Source organism: Nomascus leucogenys, chromosome X (assembly GCF_006542625.1).
Source record: "Nomascus leucogenys isolate Asia chromosome X, Asia_NLE_v1, whole genome shotgun sequence".
NCBI lineage: Eukaryota > Metazoa > Chordata > Mammalia > Primates > Hylobatidae > Nomascus > Nomascus leucogenys.
In genome coordinates, this window is record NC_044406.1 from 110,087,793 (window position 1) to 110,101,488 (window position 13,696).

Here is a 13,696-nt window from a genome sequence, read left to right on the forward strand (position 1 = left end):
TTTTTTTCTTTGAGACGGATTCTCGCTCTGTCGTCCAGGCTGGAGTGCAGTGACACCATCTCGGCTCACTGCAACCTCCGCCTCCTGGGTTCAAGCGATTCTTCTGCCTCGGCCTCCTGAGTAGGTGGGAATACAGGTGTGTGCCACCATGCCCATCTAATTTTTTGTATTTTTAGTAGAGACGGAGTTTCCTTGTGTTAGCCAGGATGGTCTTGATCTCCTGACCTCGTGATCCACCCGCCTCGGCCTCCCAAAGTACTGGGATTACAGGCGTAAGCCACCGCGCCCAGCCTAGCCATCTGTATTTCTTTTCCCACAAGTAGACTATATTCTTTGTCCACTTTTCTACTGGAGTTTTAAATTTTACCTTATTGATTTTGACAGTTCTCCGTATCTTGAAGAAATTAGCTTTTTTCATCCATATAGCAAACATTTTCTGTTTCTAGTTTATCTTTTGACTTTGTTTCTGGTGTCTTGGTATACATAATTTTTAAATTTCTGTGGACTTAAATTTATTAATCTACTTTTAGGTTTCTGGGTTTTATGTTTAGAATGGTGTTTAAAAATATAAAAAATGGGCCGGCGCGGTCGCTTACGCCTGTAATCCCAGCCCTTTGGGAGGCCAGGCGGGCGGATCACGTGAGATCAGGAGTTGAACACCAGCCTGACCAACATGGAGAAACTCCATCTCTACTAAAAATACAAAAATTAGCTGGGCGTGGTGGCGTGTGCCTGTGATCCCAGCTTACTCAGGAGGCTGAGGCAGGAGAATCGCTTGAACCCCGGAGGCGGAGGTTGCAGTGAGCCGAGATCGCGCCACTGCACTCCAGCTTGGGCGACAGAGCGAGAGCTTGTCTCAAAAAAAAAAAAGAAAATATAAAAAATATACATATGCTGTCCAGAGGAGAAGACTATCTGGAAAGCCTAATTTATAATCAGAAGTCTGTTCCATTTGCATGGAGTTAAAGCAAAGAGATCTATGGGATGTTTTAGTCCGACTATGGTAACCCTGGAGGATTATATTTGTTATACTGTGGCATATGAATTTCTTGTGACCAGAACATTTCTGCATCAAATAGTGTCTTGCTTTTTATATAGTATCAGAGGTTTGTAAGTTTTAACTATTCAACTCTACTTTTTCACTATTTCTTATTAGGCACCCAAAGCTTCTGCCTTTACAATATTATCTCATAAAGGACATGTTACAAACAAGATTAAAATTATTTTCCATCAGTTATTTCATTTTTCATTATTTCATATTTCGTTTGATGGCATTTTCTCCCTTTGTCCTCACATTCAAAGGGTGAATTGTTTAGGTTTTTCAGTACCCCATGAAATAAACTCCACTTCTTATGATAGGACTGGGGCACCTAGCATTCTGCACATACTTAAGTCTTGATAAGTATTTTTTTGAAAGAGCTCTAACAAAAAAAAGGTTACTATAAAATATTCTTAAATATTAGTAAAAATTTGCTACAACATTTATTTCTGATGTTATACCAGTTTGTTATTAATCTTCAGTGGTTATTTTTCACAAAATCAGAGCTAATTTGCTAAACAGAAGAACTTTTCAGTTTTGTTCTAAGCATAAAATTGTTTAAAATCTCAGTTGCTACATAGATAATTAACTGAGAATACAAATTTATAAAATAGATAAAAAACTATTTGTACCATGTACTATAAATGTGATGTTTGGAGCAGAAAATCAGTAGTTTTCAGCTAATACTAAGACAGGAAATCATTTAATATCAATTGAGATTAAATTGGCACAATTGAACTAAATTAATGTAAAAATGACTTGGTACACGGCCCAATTTTTCTATTACTTCAAGTGGAATTTTGCATTAACTTATATAACTCTGTAAATTTTCCACTACTCTCTATTTAATGTTCTAGCTGCATCATTCTGTAACTTGAATCTATTAAAAACTGTATAGCATTCTACCAAAGATGGTCTATAAAAGAAATGGAAATTTATTTTGAATAGTATTCCACTCTCCAGAGCTTTAGAGGTAAGTAAAAATGTCTCAGATTTTACTTCTTGTTATTTATATTTAGATGTTTCTGTTTAACTTTTATTGTCCAGTTGATTAAATATACTATAACTCTTTTTGTAAAGTTGCAGAAAAAACAATAAGCACAGAGGATGGGAGAGAAACTAACAAGAGATATGGAAGGAATATAATTTAAGGACTGAAAATAATCGTTATATTACATTAGGAATGTTTTAGAAGTGATATCGGGGTGAAAGCATCATGATTTACACGGGGCTCACCCTATTTCTCAGTTGGAAAATTTGTTTTGTTATTAATACGTTTATTCCTTTTCTTCTAATTGAAATGTAATTTAATATTTAAGAAATATTTTAACCAAAATTTCAAAAAAGGAACAGAAACGAAGACTTCTTAAGCAAACATTATTTTATGAATCTACGAACTTCTATAACAGCAATGGAGACATTGTAATAGGTCACTTCTTCCTGTCCAAGGAAAAAGCGGCGCTTTGGAGGGGATAGGCCCTCGCCGAGTTTTTCTCCCCCAAGTAAAGAGCTCTTGGCGGTCAAAGGTCCAGTACACTGGATTCGAAACAAACAAAAAAATAAGGGTGACAAAGATTTTAGTTAACAGGGGTCGGAGGAACAGAAAGGGTCTTTTGGCACTTCAAACATCTTGCGGGAGGGTTGGGAAGGCAGGATGCGAAGTAACCTAAATTCCCAACAATTTCGCGTGGTTGCACCCGCCCAGGAAGGCAGTAGATGCGCGGGGGAGGCGGGGTAGGTCCCCCTCCACTCCTTTTGCCCAAATTTCGATTTCCCTCCACTTCGCTCGGTCCTATCTCTTCCCCCGCCCCGACAGTGGCGAACAAACTGGTCGAGCGCCCGGCCTAGCCTAGTAGTCCAGTTCCTTAGGACTCCTAGAACCTGGAGATACAGACCACGTTTTCTCGGAGACGGGACCAGAGGGCTGTAAAGCAAAACAATTTTTCTTTCTTTTCCAGGGTTAGGTCTTCCTGGTAGAGAATCAGCTCGCTCTCTCTCCACACCCGAAGCAAAAAGCAAAACAAAACCAACCCTTATTCCGCCCCCGATCTAGCCCAAGTAGCTCCATTAAACCACTTAGGATCAGGTGCCAGAGTTAAGCAGAGTTGGGTTCTTTTGGTGGGAAGGGGTAGGGACAAGGGGGCATCGAAGGTCCGGGAACTAGGTCCACAGGCCCCTCACTGGGGTGTGTCAGAAGAGGGGACTTCGAAGGGTGATGCCCGACTGGGCTGCCACCTTAGCGCCTCGCGAGGGGCGGAGGGGCCTGGGGAGCGAGTCCCGGAGCGAGCCCAGCCAGCCTCTAGAGTCCCACGGCCCGGGGCTCCGCCGGACATTCCTACCGCCCTCCCCTCGACACCCCACTAAAGACAGAAGAACCGCGGCTCGATCAGGTCCGCGGCGGAAGCGCGGCCAAACGAATGAGTAAGTCAGGCGCGGGCACGGCACCTTGTTTACCCCACTCGGCGGCGCGCCCCTGCGGGCGCCTGGTTTGCGGGCGGCGTCGGAGACGCTGAACCCGGGAGTCAGTCGGCCACGATTGGTCGGTGACTGGGAGGAGGACGCTGGGTGGAGGGCTGGGAGCCAGGCGTTGCAGTGGCAACTCTCTGCCGCTAGATGCCGCTCCCTCCCAACGGGAGCCGGGCGCGGGTTCGTGGCCGACAGATGGCGCCTGCGCGTTCCATTCGCCTCCAAGTCGCCGAAGAGCGAACACCCCAAACAATCCCGAAGCGCCACCAAAAAAAAAAAAAAAAAAAAAAAAAAAAAAAAAAAGAAAAAAAACCCCGCCGGATCCGACCGCCACTTTCAAAACCCCCCACCGCTCTAGAACCGCGGGAGCTTCCGTCCCTGAGTAGAATTCGAGGGTGTAAAGAAGAGGAAGGGGAAAAATATCTTGTACCAGCCCAGGGGTGAAGAAGCCCCCGGCCTGAGAAAGAAGGAGGAGTGGGGGAGGCGAACAGTCTCGTTGCTGCCTCTGTGTACGCTGAGGGGGGAGGTAAGTTATAAAATGGCGGAGGCGAAGCTTCTAGAAGTTTGGAGGGGCACCCGGAGGGCGCGGGGCCCACCGTGAGGTGTGTATGGTTGAAACAGGGCGAGAGAGAGGAGTTGGGAGGGAAAGAGGTTGGGCACTCTGTTGCCATTGAATTTCCCCTCTGCTTTCTTCGCCCCCATGGGGGGCAGCCATGGAACGGGGGGCAGAGTCCAGGCGGGAGGATCTTCCTCGCCCCCGCGGCGCCCCCAGCCCTCCTTTCTCCCTTCTCCCCACAAGTCGCTACCCCAACACTTCCAAGGAACTTCCAGCCCCCCTTCCTCCCTACCTCCTACTCCTAGAGTGGCTTTCTACCGCAGGGCTCTTCTTTTCGACTACCCTCGCTGAAGATTTTCTCTTCCTTCCCTAGCCCAACTCTCCCTCGGGGCCTCTACGGAGACCCCCCCCATGGGTGGCCCAAAATGGAGAACGCGGAGCAGCGCAAGATGGAGGCTCCGCTTCTCTGTGTAGCAGTAGATTTAGGTTCCTTTTCTCCGGCAGGCTCCTAAGCCTAGGAGAGCCCGAACTGGAGGTGGGGTGGGGTGCGAGCCGTAGTCGGGGGAGGAAAGCCGGGAGGCTGTGGTTGGGGTGGGGGAGAGCGCGGTGTCGCGGTGAGGGGAAGGCAGAGAGCAAAATGGTGGTGCTGGGAACCTAGGGGGGAGGGGAGAAAGGAGGCTCAGTTGTGTATATTTGGGCCTCGGACCGAGGGAGGCGAGGGAAAATCTACTCTGATCACACCCCTCCCTCGTGCCCCCTCCCTTCTCCCTTCCCCTCCTTCCTTCCCTCCCTCCCCCCTCCCTCCCTCTCTTCCTCCCTTCCTAGAGAGGGAACAACATTCATGTGACGGGCCCCTCTGCTTCTCCCCCGCCCCATCATCTCCAGCGCGTGGTGGGGGAACTGCTGGGGAAGGCGATTGGCATCGATCTCTCCATCCCTTCCGAGGCCCGACTTCGGTCAGTTTTCTTCGGGCAACAATTTTCTAAATTGGCTGGGGTCTGGCGGTGTTGGCCCCCGCGCGCAGACCTTGCCCCGAAGGGGGCCCTGCCTGCCTGGCATGGGCGGAGGGGGGAAGGGCGGGAGTGGAAGGCTGTTTGTTGGGGGGTTTTGGCGCCACTTTTGTTTTAGTTTTAGTGCTGCTTTTCATTCCCACCCCCACCCGCACTGTCTTTCTCAAGGCACGAACTGAGCTGATCCTTGCCCCAGGTAGGCAGCCTGTGCGTTTTCACTCCACACTTTTATTCTTGCTCGGGGTCGACTTTCTTTTTTCTTCTCCCCTGGATCCGGAGATCTGCGGACGGCGATTTTGGGACGAAAAGGGTCGGATGGGCCGTGGGAGAGAGAAGGTGTGGGAAACAGCATCAAGTAGTTCCGCAAAACTTTGAGCCCCGTTCCCATTTTCTTTTGGCCTAGAATTGTGAACGTATTGTTGATTTCGGCCTTTTTTTCCCCCCGTCGCCAGAATGTCTTGTTTTGCCTTTAGTTTTTTATAAACCGCTGTACTTTCGACATTTAGTTTCCGCTCCCCCTTGGTGCATATGTCATTTTATTTTTAATCCTTAACTGTAATGGGTTATCGTGTGATTTTCGTGCTTCAGTGCTCGGGTTTAATTTTTAATATTGTATTAGTAGTTTCATCCGGTTTGTGAGACTTTCTCTTCCGTGGCCTAGAATGTTTTTTATGTTGTTGCCTACCACCCCTCTTCCCTCTCCCTCCTTCTTTCTCTTGGATGTAGTTTTTAAATTGAGGGCCATGGTGTTGGATTAAATGGTAATTTACAGTTTATATGATATATCTATTGGAAACTTTTGATCTGTAAGGTTAGATTTAAAGTAAACGAGACGCTTGTGTTGGTTTGCAATGGTTCCTTAAAATGCGCGGGCCACCCCCTTCTCCCACCGTAAAGCCCCATCTTCCCTTCACACTGGAGTGTAAATTCCATACCCCTTTTCTCCCACGGACCGCCGTATTTCACAGCAGCCACACCCTGTATTTGTCTCTGTGGATTGGACTCATTATCAGCTTAATTTAGTGACTCTTAAACCACCATGATGGGACTTGCTTAAGCACGAAGCTTCTTTTCCTGTTTAGTCCTAGTGGTTAGTGTCGAAAGAGGAATAATCGAGGTTTCTTGATGAAACCTAGTGCGGTCCAACCTCTGCCTTTTTTCTGTTGTCTTTTTTCCTACTCCGGGCTGTTGGCGGTGTCAGCACCGCTGCTGGGGGCGGGGGTGGAGGGGAGAAAGAGTCGGGTTACCGAAGTGCGTCATTCCTGGCTCTAGCAGGGCCTGCTCGGGAGCTGCTGGTGTTTGTTACTGTCCTCGCAGCACTTTTCTGCCAACCTTCTCTCTCTGCGTATTGGTTAGGAGCAAAAGCAGGAGGCGGTCTCCTAATTCTGTCTGTAGCCTAGCGCGTTGCGTTTAAGGGTATATCTGAACTTATTTTGTTAAAAAAAAAGGCTCTGGGAAGTGGATGCATTTGTTTAATGACATATAATTCAGGTAGTTTAGGCTTGCTCTCATATACTTTCCAATGAACAGTGGGGTTAATTTTCAACATTTTCAACCACTTAACGTTAAAATGCCTGGTTTTCTTTCTACATAGATATCAATCTATAATTAGGGATCAGAAGGACCAGTTAAAGGTATATAAGTGTTCAGCAGTTTTTCAAGTGGTTGAATTGCAGTTTTATGACACATTATGTTAAATAGTCGATTTTTTTTCATTTTGAACTAAGGTGCCACGTTAAGTAAGTTAATTGCAGATGTTTAAGTTCGTTTTCATCACGTTTCCCTATTTGTCTTTTTAGGTATAATTTTAAATATGCCCTTTGGGTTTTATGGACTTCATTAAAATTCTTAAAGATGGTTATATCTTTGTGTTTAACTGAATTCTTAAATTTATCACCTACCAAGGAATTGTGTAAGGCGGCTGTATAGTTACATTGTTGGATTTTGACTCTTAACTTGCTAGTTTTTGATACTTTTGCTATCTTTGGGTAGAAGTGTACTTAGAGAACATACTATCTTCCTCTTAATTCTTTTTGAAGATAATAATGAGAGGAGGGAGTGGGTAGGAGGTAGGTGTGAAACAAAAGTGGCCTTGAGTTGATTATTGTAGCTGGATGAATACAGAAGCGCTCATTGTTACTATTATTCTCTCTACTTTTGTGTGTGCTGTTAAAAATTTCCATAGTTTAAGATAATTTTTTTGCAGAAGAATTTCCAGATTGTCTTACAGTCTTGGGGGTAATGACTTAAGTTTATATTTACATGTCAAAATTACTTGCATGGGAAATTTAGCTTTGTGTAAGCGATTACACAATGCTTGGCAAAACTTTCAAAAAAAACGTTTAAACGGGAACTAGTATAAAACAGGCAACATAAATACTTATAAATTGGTTGAACTTCAAATGTTTATAACTTAGCCTGAATGTGCTCTACTTTTAGTTTCCTTTTTAATTCTTTGAAAACAGGAAAATTCCATTTGCAATTTTTGTAAATTCTGCTTAGTGTCTATTTCATCAAGTGAGTCAATATGAAAGGGATTTACTATTAATAGGAGGGGCTTTGGCAGTTGCAGTAAGTGACAGTGGAAGGGATTGAGGTACCATAGGGAGCATTCCTGGTAGAAAGATCTAGGTAGCTGAATTCAGTTTGAGAATTTAGTGTTTAATGACTAGGTAGAGAAGTGGGTTGGAAAAGAAATGTACTTACTAGCTATTCCTTCCCACTGTGAAGTAACTATAGTATTCTAAGGTGTATCAGAGACTGGCAGAGAGGGTGGAGTGGGTTTTTTTTTAAACTGATATGCAAATGAGTGTTTACATTTAAAATGGTTTAAATCACCCCATGCCCCAAATATCTGGTGCTATATAACTAGTTAGAAGTTGATATGTAAAATATTTCAATATTCTCTGTTAACATTCTGACCATTACCCATAAACAGTAAAAATGTGTTGCAATGACAATCCTTGATCTCCCTTAATTAGTGCATTTGTGAACTGCTCCTAAATTCTATTAAGGAAAGTGCCCCTTTTTTTTTTTTGGCAATTTTTTACTGTTCAGTGTCAGGTTTATTTTTTTCCCCCTAGGAGATAACATTTTAAAAATACATGTCACAGTTCTGAAAGGAATCCAAAACAATGGATATTTAATTTATAGCAAAATTTCACCCCAATCTGGGAACAGACATTTTGTAACTGTTATCATTAGTCTGTTTGTGTATTTCATATTCAGGATTTTAGCTTTAGAAGGATGTTAAAGGAAAATAGGTGACATATTTCAAATTTTTATTCATATACAAATATTCTTAGTAGATGGTAAGGATTGTGGCATCAGATTTATTTTGTTGTGGTGAGGCAATAGCTAAACTACTACACCAACACATGATGAGTTTGGTAACTTTCAAGTATATTTAGTTAGGATTTTTTAAAGCCCAAATGCTCAAATAAGATTTTCATGAAATCAAATTCTACATTTCTTTTTCAACTTTATTGACTTCTGCTGTCACCTGAGGACTTACGAATTAAAGTGAATGGGATGGGCTTGGGGGACAGGCTAAAGCGCAGATCTATTCCTTTGGGAATTTAGGGTTAGATGTGAAAATATGCAGTTTAGTAATGCTTAATATTGTGCATGTTTAACTGATACCACCCACAGTCATATGTGGGAAGGTAGTAAACAGAATAGCATAATCTTTCTGCTTTGGGTTCTTTATAATAGATGGCAGACTTCAGTTTTTGATGCTGCAAGTTGACTTTTGAACTTAAACCAAAATCGGCGGGGCACAGTGGCTCATACCTGTAATACCAATACTTTGGGAGGCTGAGAGGCCAAAGTGGGAGGATCACTTGAGCACAAGGAGTTTGAGACCAGCCTGGGCAACATAGGGAGACCCCATGTTTGCAGATAATTTAAAAATTAGGTGTGGTGGTGCACACCTGTGGTCCCAGCTATTTGGGAGGCTGAGGCAGGAGGATTGCCTGAACCCGGTACATAGAGGCTGCGGTAAGCCATGATTGCGCCACTGCACCCAGCCTGGGACACAGAGCAAGACCCTGTCTCAAAAAAAATTAAAAATAAACTAAAATGTACAGTTTACTATATAATGGAGTACCATTTTGGGAGTTGAGGAGAATAGCGAGGGAGAGGGATAGTTTCAGGTATGGGCATCAGTATATACTGAAGTGTGATTGTTGGAGAGTAAGGAAGGAACTTTAAAGACATAGGCTATTTTAAAAGTTTTTGGCTGGGCGCCATGGCTCCCGCCTGTAATCCTAGCACTTTGGAAGGCCGAGGCGGGTGGATCACGAGGTCAGGAGTTCAAGACCAGCTTGGCCAACATGGTGAAATCCCCATCTCTCCTAAAAATACTAAAATTAGCTGGACGTGGTGGTGCACGTCTGTAGTCCCAGCTACTTGGGAGGCTGAGGCAGGAGAATCGCTTGAACCTGGGAGGCAGAGGTTGCGGTGAGCTGAGATCGCGCCACTGCACTCTAGCCTGGGCGACAGAGCGAGACTCTGTCTAAAAAAAAAAAAAGTTCTTTACATTTTTCTGCATTGGCTACATGTTCAGGACTTTAGTTCATGGTTCAATACTGTCCCTGTGTAATAATTATGTTTCTGGGTATCATAAATGATGGTTATTGCGTGTTCTGATTGGCACATATATGAGAAAGCAAAGTTATCAGTTTGATTTTTCAGTCTCTTGAGTTACCTGCTTTACGTTTAATTTACCCAAATTTTATATTTCTTCAGTGTAAATGGTGTTGCTTGGTGGAGTCTAATTTCTGTTCATGTGCCTTTTAAAAATCTACGCATCTTCAGCAGCGTGGTAATCTGCTACCTGAATTGTGTTTTTAATGTATGCTTGCTATAGATTTTTGATACTCACCAGTAGACACCAAGAAGTCTTTACATATGGTTATTGTAGTAAGTCAAGAAGAGATTTATTTATTTTTTGAGACAGAGTTTTGCTCTTCTTGCCCAGGCTGGAGTGCAGTGGCATGATCTTGGGCTCCCTGCAACCTTTGCCTCCTGGGTTCAAGTAATTCTCCTGCCTCAGCCTCCCAGTAGTTGGGATTACAGGTGTCCGCTACCACACCCAGCTAATTTTTTGTGTTTTTAGTAGAGACAGAGTTTCACCATGTTGGCCAGGGTGGTCTCAAACTCCTGACCTCAGGTAATCCACCCACCACAGCCTCCCAAAGTGCTGGGATTACAGGCGGAGCCACCGTGCCTGGCCAAGAAGAGATTATTGAAATTGTTTTACATTCCTTCTGCCGAAGAAAGAGAGGATGAATAATGTCAATGGTGTATTCTTTTTTTTTTTTTTTTTTTTTTTTTTTTTTTGAGACAGAGTTTTGCTCTTGTTGCCCAGGCTAGAGTGCAATGGCGTGATCTTGGCTCACCGCAACCTCCACCTCCCAGGTTCAAGCGATTCTCATGCCTCAGCCTCCTGAGTAGCTGGGATTACAGGCATGCGCCATCACACCGGGCTAATTTTGTATTTTTAGTAGAGACGGGGTTTTTTCCATGTTGGTCAGGCTGGTCTCGAACTCCCGACCTCAGGTGATCCACCTGCCTTGGCCTCCCAAAGTGCTGGGATTACAGGTGTGAGCCACTGCGCCCAGCCGGTCTGTTCTTTTTTATTACAGTCATGCATTGCTTAACGGCGGGCATACCTTCTGAGAAATGCATCTTTAGGTGATTTTGTTGTGTGAGCATCATACAGTGTATTCACACACATCTAGATGGAATAGCCTACTACACATCTATGCCATATGGTATGGCCTGTTGCTCCTAGGCTACAATCCTGTACAGCATGTTGCTGTACTGAATGGCGGTTATAACACAGTGGTATTTGTGTTTGAAAACAAAAAAGATACAATAAAAATACGGTATAAAAGAAAAAATAGTACACCTCTATAGGGCAGCTCCCTTATAATCTTATGGGACCACTGTCTTTTTTTTTTTTTTTTTTTTTTTAGGTGGAGTCTCCCTCTGTCACTCAGGCTGGGGTGCAGTGGCGAGATCTTGGCTCACTGCAACCTCTGCCTCCTGAGTTCAAGCGATTCTCCTGCCTCAGCCTCCCGAGTAGCTGGGATTACAGGTGCATGCCATCACACCAGGGTAATTTTTGTATTTTTGGTAGCGACAGGTTTTCACCATATTGGTCAGGCTGGTCTCAAACTCCTGACCTCGTGATCTGCCTGCCTCGGCCTCCCCAAGTGCTGGGATTACAGGCATGAGCCACTGCGCCCAGCTGGGACCACTGTCTTATATGTAGTCTGTTGTGGACTAAAATGTCATTATATGGCACATGACTGTATTTTAATTGGGAAATACATTACTAGGCTGGATGAAGCAAACTAGGGAGATTTCAGTAAGCTCTGCCTAACTTAAGGGACAATTCAAAGGTAAAATTTCTTTATGAGAAATAAGTTGGCTGGGCGTGGTGACTCACCCTCTGAATCCCAGCACTTTGGGAGGCCAAGGTGGGAAGATCTGTTGAGCCCAGGAGTTTGAGACCATCCTGGGCAACGTAGGGAGACCCCATCTCTACAAAAAAATTTAAAAATTAGCTGGCTATGGTTGTGCAGCCTGTGGCCCCAGTTACTGGGGAGGCTGAAGTGGGAGGATCACTTGAGCCCCAGGAAGTTGAGCCTGCAGTGAGCCATGATCATGCCTTTGCACTTCAGCCTGGGCAGCAGAGTAAGACCCTATCTCAAAAAGTTGTTTAAATTCTGTTGTACATCGTTCAAGGGGGGTAAAAAACAAGTCCTATTTACATTTTTGCAAGAATAACTTTTGAAACCTGAAGCATTCTAAGAAACTTAATTTAACTGCTATTTAAGTTCCTACTGAATGCCAGTAACTGTTTTAATCTTCTGTTTAATCTTCTCAACCGCTTTGCAAGATAGGTTGTCCTCATCTTTTTACATATGGGGAAACATTTACTCTCAGAGAGTAAATGCCTTGTCTCAAGTCACATGGATTCACACTCAGATTAGCCTGGCCTCAAAACCTTTGTGCTTTTTTGTTAAACTCAGTTGTTTCCCTTATCTGGTTTAGGTCTTGGGCTATCTGTCATCAGAGAGCATGCATTCTTATTTTAATTTTACAAAATCAAGATTCTTTTTCATGTATAGTGCAAGGTAAATACAGATTTTTACCCAGAGTCAGATAAGTTGCTGCCTGAGGTCTGTATTGTCTTTTAATAGTAATAGAAGTAGTTGAAATAAATCTGAGTATTGGTTTTGTTTGCGTATGCTTATTAAAGTTTGTGGGATAATGAATTGTATCCTTGAATTTTTTTTTGGGGGGGGGAATCATGTGATACATGAAATGGTTTCATAGATATTTTTTCTTTTAAATCATTCTCTATTTAAAATGGAGATTAAATGTGTCTGAGAATTGTTCCCGAGTCCTTCAGCTTGTTTTACTGAGTGGTTAGATTTGAAGTAAAAAGTTTAGGCTAATCTTTAATAATTCAGTGCTCTGGTTCTTTAGGGGTATTTTTTGTTATTTAATAAAAAAAAAATTCTTTTTTATTCTGTTAATATCTCCTGTTTGCTTATACTTCCTATTTTAGTTCATCTTTCACTATTAAGTTTTCTTGTTCTTACTGTTATCAGGTGATAAATAATATCATAATATCAGGGCCCCAAGTTATTAGGTTCATTAGTGATCGATATCTTAGTCTCAGTTTTCTTTATCCTGTTTTTTTTTTTTTTTTTTTTTGACGGAGTTTCGCTCTTGTTGACCAGGCTGTGGTGCAGTGGCACGATCGGCTCACTGCAACCTCCGCCTCCCAGTTTCAAGCGATTCCCTCGCTTCAGCCTCCCCAGTAGCTGGGACTACAGGCGCGTACCACCACGCCCGGCTAATTTTTTGTATTTTTGGTAGAGATGGGATTTCCCCATGTTGGCCAGGCTGGTCTCGAACTCCTGACCTCAGGTGATCCACCCATCTCCACCCCCGCAAAGTGCTGGGATTACAGGCGTGAGCCACCGCACCCGGTCTTCCTGTTGTTTTTTTTTTTTTTTTTTAATTGTAACTGAAGTTTTTTTTATCTGAAGGAATTCTGGATGTTGGACTTATGACCTAAGATAAATTTATGGAGACAAGGAAAACAAAATATATATATTTGTGCTTTTCATAGCCATGAGTCAAATTTAATATGTTTATATTGATCATTCCTTTAAGCTTTAACATGTAGGAAATACTTTTTTCCCAGGTGATGAACAGCAGTCTTAGACTCTTTGTTCATTGAGGAGTCTTTTCATCCATATTTCCCCCTTTGTATTCCAAGAAAACCAAGAACTGGTGTTCCATGACAGAATTACTCCCCGAGGCATCCATTGTATATTATAAATTAGTTTCTCCCCTGCACATCTAGAAAGATATTAGTTAGGTATCATTCTTGGGAGACTTCAGGAATAGTCACTGAAGTCATTTTCTGAGTTCTGTAGTGAAGTCATTTTCTGAGTTCTGTAGTTAACATGAGGAACACTGGTTGAGAAAGGCTGCTAGAATATTAAGGGACTTGGTTTGGCACTAAATAAAGTTTTACTTTTCACTGTCACTTTCCTGTTAGTAACTCTAATATGGCCTCTATTAAAATTCGTGATA

At 43.2% G+C, this 13,696-nt stretch overlaps 1 protein-coding gene and 1 long non-coding RNA gene across 7 annotated transcripts in view; one reads left to right on the forward strand and one right to left on the reverse strand.

Annotated features, from left to right (window-relative positions):
- Nucleotides 1-2,402: 2,402 nt before the first annotated feature.
- On the reverse strand, nt 2,403-4,502 carry LOC105738149. The gene is made up of 2 exons (XR_001113900.1): nt 4,354-4,502; nt 2,403-2,575 (listed from the first exon to the last, which is right to left on the reverse strand). It is a non-coding gene; the product is annotated as an uncharacterized LOC105738149 (long non-coding RNA).
- STAG2 (stromal antigen 2) overlaps nt 3,657-13,696 on the forward strand; it is a 140,773-nt gene continuing 130,733 nt past the window's right edge. For 2 of the 6 annotated variants that reach the window (XM_003262297.4, XM_030806556.1), the window contains exon 1: nt 3,657-4,031. The gene's annotated coding sequence lies outside the window, so the exon portion shown is untranslated. Of the gene's footprint in view, nt 4,032-4,488; nt 4,597-4,866; nt 5,018-13,696 lie in introns of those variants that run through there. The other 4 variants (XM_030806557.1, XM_030806559.1, XM_030806560.1 and 1 more) reach the window with 2 other exon arrangements.